This window comes from Pteropus medius, unplaced genomic scaffold, assembly GCF_902729225.1.
Source record: "Pteropus medius unplaced genomic scaffold, Ma_sr-lr_union100, whole genome shotgun sequence".
Classification (NCBI taxonomy): Eukaryota; Metazoa; Chordata; class Mammalia; order Chiroptera; family Pteropodidae; genus Pteropus; species Pteropus medius.
In genome coordinates this window covers 15201115-15206990 of record NW_024349803.1, presented here as the reverse complement: position 1 = coordinate 15206990, position 5876 = coordinate 15201115, and the positions used below count along the sequence as shown (strand labels likewise).

Below are 5876 nucleotides of genomic sequence, written 5' to 3'. Positions count from 1 at the left end.
CGGGGGCGGTGGGAGGTGGAGGAGTTGTGTGGGGGGTAAATTAGAGGGCGGGGAGCAGGAAACAGCTGGTATGACTCCTCCCTCACCTACTCCGCTTTAAGGACCCTGCCTTCCTTTTTTGATACCTGACTCAAATCATTCTCCTCCCACCCCCAACCTCCCATTCATTAATTCATTCAGTCAACAACAAATAGTCACCGTGGACGGGTTATCTATATGATAATAATATATATGTAATGGTGATATCTATCTGTCTTGGTTTGTTTCTCCCTGCAAGCAGAGTTGAGACAAGGACTTGGGTGCAGGTTGTTAATTTAGAAAGTGACCCCAGGAAGCAAGAGTAAGGGAACAGGAGATGAGCAGGGAAGGAGGGAAGCATCGACGTACGGGTGCATGATTGAAGTCACTGCCGAGATGGTGGGATCCCAGTTGTGCTGGGGCCTCTGAGAAGTGCGCAGAGCTCTCTCGGATTGTCCTTCTGAAGGATGGGGGCATGAGCGTTTATCTGCCACGGCAACCAGGGCCCCTTGGTGGAGCGTTGCCTGCACTGGGGTTTGGGCACGGGGTGTTACCTGCTCTGCCCGTCAGAGGCCTGAGTGGGCTTCTGCAGCTTCGGTTGGTCCCTGAGGGAGTAAGGTATGTGCCCCGTCCAAGCAGGGAGCTTCGCATCACAGCTGGACTGAAACCAGGAGCAAGACGAGGGGCCATGATGAAAACGTATGCTGCGCTTCTTCCTGAGGTTCTTCTAGTTAGGTGAGTTAATTTATGTCAAATGCCTAGAACAGTACCTGACCCCAGTCAGGCTATGCGTGTGTTTGCTCTTATTATTTGTATGATAATTGCAATGTGCCCTGCACTTTTTTAAGCTCTGTGGATGCACCCTCATGGGACTTCCGTCAGTTCACAAAAAAATGCCTTGTTTACGCGTCAGAACTCTGATTGCTGATATTGTTCAAGTCCTTTTTCCAGGAGGTTCTTGGCTTTCATGTAAATAGGTCATTTGGGATAGATGATACGGCTCCGTCTGCCTGCTAGCCTCGTCTGTGTCTCTGTTTCATCTCTATTCTATTGCGGAGGCCAGCCTTGTGTGCCCTGCTGTTCAGGATCTGAACAAGGATTTGAGAGCTAAGGTCTGAATCCTGGATGTGAAACAGTCATACCCGAATTGTCCGCCTTCTGAATTACATACCCTGCCTGGAAGAGAAAACAGCTGGAGACCAAAGTCACTCAGCTTTTTAATAATTGATGGGTAAGAATTTGCAGTATGTGCAAAAACACACCTTCTGGATATGCCGCTAAGAGTGTTTCAAGCAGAAGAAATCACTCTCCCGTCCCTTGAGGCCCCGCCTGCCCTCACTAATCTGATGACCTCATCCTTTCACATGGGGCAGGACCAGATCATGTGTGACTAGGCAGTGAATGCATCTTTTCACTGGAGCCTTCTGGAGGCAAGTTCAGCCTAGCCAGTTCTTATCCATCCAAGATAGTCGACCTGCCACCAGTGCCTAGTCCAGTCCCAAATAGAAATGTCCAGTCCTTCTACCCCTTCCTTGTTTCTAGCGTAAGCCTTGACTACACTGTCCCCATACTTATCCCTAAGATGTGACATTTGACGTGTCTCTTTGAGGACTGCCTTAGCCACCTTTGCTGGCTGACCCCTTGGGTTCCAGCAGTATGTGGTGGCACAGGAGATCCACTTCCTCTCATCACTATAGTAACAAGTTTATAGGACTGCAGCCCAGCCCAGGCACTGAGGGGCTGGGGCCTTCTCTAGCCTCATTTGGGCTCTCAAGAATGGCAACTGGTGAGGTCTCGCCCAGGGTGGGAGCCAGAATTCACTTACTTTTTGAAATGTTAATATATTCAGGTGAAAACCTGTCTCTATTGGTCCATAATCCTTCATCCAGAATCTCAAGATCCAAAAAGCTCTGAAAACCAAAAGTTAGTTATAATCTAAATGGCAGCAAAATTGGACCTGGTTTATCTCATTTGCCAGAAATCGCTTACCTGCCTTAAGGGAAGGCTATTCATAGCATTTATTGATCTCACTTGGTGTGAATATGCATACATGATGCTGCAAAAATATTAATGCCATTGATTATAAGATGTCCTAGAGCCCACTGGAGATGTTCCATAAAATATGGTATGTGCACCAAATTACCTTTCTAAAGTACATTCTAAATTCTGAGACACACCTGGCCCTAAGAGTTTGGGAGAAGGGATGCAGGCTTAGTATCAGGATTGTCCCAGGGAGGTTTATGATCTAGGAGAAGTGACCGTGAGTGGCCTTTACGCTCCAAAGTGTAGGATGAAGGGAACCAGGGGTAGCTGCAGGCTGAGTTAAATATCACCGGACTCTTCAGTATCATCTCAGTGTTAGGCCTTCTTAAGGACAGTCATACTGACAACCCCTCCATTAAAAAGAAAAGAATAAAAACTTTGCTTCCTGTAATTCACACCCATTAACGCAGCATCCCCTTCAATAGCTAAAACCCCCTCAGAAAGACCAGGAGTTACGTAGATCATATTTCATGGTCTTTGTTGTAACTTCTCCCCTTTTTCCCTTCTTTCCTTTGTCTGGGCCCTGAACTTTTCCACCTCCATTTGTTTTTGTCTGTAAGAGAGCAGCTCCCCTAAATTATGTGACAATAGGGCTCCTTAGGTAATTGAAGGGAAGTCTGCAGCCTGAACTACAAATGAGAGGTCAGCTTGTTTTGCTACTAGTTCTGCCTCTACTGGGAGTGCGATTCTGAGGAAAAGAAGGAAAAGAAGCCATGGCGTGTAGAGGGTCTTCTAGGTGCTGGACACTTAAACGTGGAGTGGGCGCAGAGGATGCCTGGGACACAAACTCAGTGTCTCCCTCCCGGATTTTTCTAGGTGACCCATGCCTGGGCTACAAGAGAAAACAGGGTTATAGGTTTAACCTGAAGTCTTAGCTTGTGTTCTTCTAGAAGCAGACCCTGAGATGAGGATTCTGAGAGGTGAGGGGAACAATAGTTGAAAGGTAAAGTGAGCCAGGGGTGCCTAGAACTTAATCCTGTGGGGAAACAGAGAATACACACCTCAGAGCTATCCTCCGCCCCCTGCAGGTGTGAGGGAGCTGGGTATTTATACACCATCTCCTGAGATTATGGGTTGAGGGCTGCTGGGGCTGGGATGATAATGCCCTGACATTTCTGACCTGCTTCCGGGAGGCAGAGTGGTCTTCCCAGGTTCCGGATCAAGGTCATAGACACAGAGATACAGACACGGAGTTTAAAGTTGGTTGTCGCATACCATAATAATAAGGTCCCAGAAATACTGACAGGGCACTGTCAGCATCTACTACAATCCTTTTCACTAAAAATTCAAAAGAATTTTTGCACTACTTTATCAGATTTACAGAAGAAGGAAAAGAAAGTCGTTTCCCTCTTTTTGGTTGGTTGTGCCCCCATTTCAGTGAGACAGCCAGCAGAGCTTGAGGAGCAGTAATGAACTTGGTGGTGGAGTCATTTGTGCCTAGTGATTGGTTTAGTAAAGGGTATGTGGTCCTCTCCTGACCAATGAGACATAATGAAAAGCCTGTGTGTGTGTATGTGGGTGGGGTTGAAGGGAGGAATGTCAGGGGAAGGTTTATGCTCTCCTAAGAAGGAGATTCAGAGAGCGAGATAGCACCCTTCTTCCTGTGGACTTTGCCATGAGCACCTGGTACTGATGTGTTATCCTGCTATCTTCCCTAGGACGGGCCACCCAGGAAGGCTGAGTGGTAGGATAGAAGGTTCCTGAGTCTCTAAGGAGAGTATCACCTAGAAGCTAATCTGTATTCACCTTGAGATTATATTGCCTCTAGGCTTGCTTATTGTTGAAGCCAAGTGTGAGTTGAAGCCCTCTGTTTTTTTGTACTCAAAACATGCTAACTGATACAGTTGGGGGTCAAGTCCTTGATAAAAGAGCACTCATTAAGGAGAGAAATAAGAGAAGAGCATGCAATGGGCAAAGTGGGGCTTAGTACTTTTGATGAGTTTGTATGATACACACCTGTACTTCACCTGGAACATCCCCAAGCATCTGTATTCATTAACTGTCAATGAGTTTGTATCAGGCACTGCCACGTGGGCAGACAGAGACGGATCTTTCTGGGAGTAAAAGATTCATATAAAGCATCATCCTTGTCTTCAAGCATCATAAAATTTAGTTGCTGGAGACAAGTCTAGAAATAAAACAAAATAAATGGTTTAGAGAAGGGTGCATTCAGTGTGTGTCAGAGTAGGTAAAAGCATCATGGAGATGGGAGCTAAGCTGGGGTTCGATCGGGGGAAGGATGAAGGTGAGGGCATTGAGAGAAACGTGCTCATGTTACACCACCAGAAAGTAGCAGAGCTAAGGTTCAAACGCAGGATATCTGATTTCTTCTAATACCTGAGCATGTAACTACTACACTGGGAAGCATTCAGGCTCCCAAGATGGATACATAAGCCTGAGATGCTTACTTATTAATTCAAAATGAGAAATAGAGCTAGCTAGCATTATAATCCAAAGTTTGAGAAGCCAAGTTACACTCAGAAGGTCCCCAAGGGAGTCTGGAGCAGATCAATAGACAGTATACCCCTGACACCTGGATAGGGACACGTCCCTGACTAGCTACTGATAAGACAATGGCCAAGTCTTGGGGCTTCTGTTTCAATGCCAAGCTGTATTTTTTTTTTTTAATTTAACGCCTACCGTACCTGATCTTCCAAGGTGGTCTCCCATCCAAGTACTAACCAGGCCCGACCCTGCTTAGCTTCCGAGATCAGACAAGATTGGACGTGTTCAGGGTGGCATGACCGTACGCCAAGCCGGTTTTATATTGTCCTTCAAACGTGGTCAAACTCAACTGGCCAGGATTCTAGGTATTAATTATATTTCTATTCAATGGTGGACTAGTAAATGTTTAACAAATGGTTGTCTGAGGGAGAAAATAAAGTTCAATTTGAAGGATTTACCAAGTTCCATGTTGTAAATAATCCCACCAAGACCGATTTCAGGCCACCAGTGGTGAGAGCCGTGCATGACAGCCCCCGCCTCGCACAGGTGTGAGCAGGCTTCAGCGCGCCACTGTCATCCCATTGCAGCCTGCCTCTCAGAGACCGTGTCTAGAAGCCCTGATGGAAATATAGGCAATTTCCAGACTTCTCGGTAGCGCATTTATCAAATTAGTCACAGCCATTGTATATGACCATGTTTGTTTAATTCTTGGGAAATGCCTCATTTCCAAGTTCTTGGATAACACTTTATTTTACCCCCATGTATCATCAACTACAGAGTTGTCAGGTGGCCATTATCATGACTGGAACCCCAATATGGGCTCAAGAAACCCAAGATGGATTTCCTGTTCATATTGCCTTAAGTCCGGAATTCTGTGAAAAAAACTGAAAAGTTGGGTATGGAGTCTGCGGTGGACTGAGTAACATCATGGGTAGCAATAGATACGTTAGCACAGAAGAATCTTCTTGAACATCCCCTCGTCATGCCTCACTTTACTGTATTGCCCAATGTAAAAAGACAGGAGGAAAAAGAATCACTGTTGCCTAGAAACAGCCCAGGATGCAGGGAGAGACCAGTCAATACAATTCTGAATCAGGGCAACAATAGCTCACAAAAAATCCATCATGAGGATTTATAGGGAAACCAAAGTATAGTTATAGTCTCACTAGCTGGTGGGGAAGTTCCATTAGCTCTGAATATTGGGTTATTTATGAGGAATATCTGGGATATAGATGTTTTTTTTTTTTTTTCCCTGGGAAGAATAATCTACTCTGAGGCTATCAAAATCAATAGGCCACTTTGAAGGCTGACTCGAGCCATTATTGGTAATGTTTTAGTTGTGTTTGAGAATCAACAATTCAGCAGAAATA

General features: G+C 45.6%; 1 pseudogene; it reads right to left on the bottom strand.

The window, feature by feature from the left end:
* Positions 1-4694: 4694 nt before the first annotated feature.
* LOC120582510 (uncharacterized) lies at positions 4695-4813 on the bottom strand (annotated as a pseudogene).
* Positions 4814-5876: the final 1063 nt, after the last annotated feature.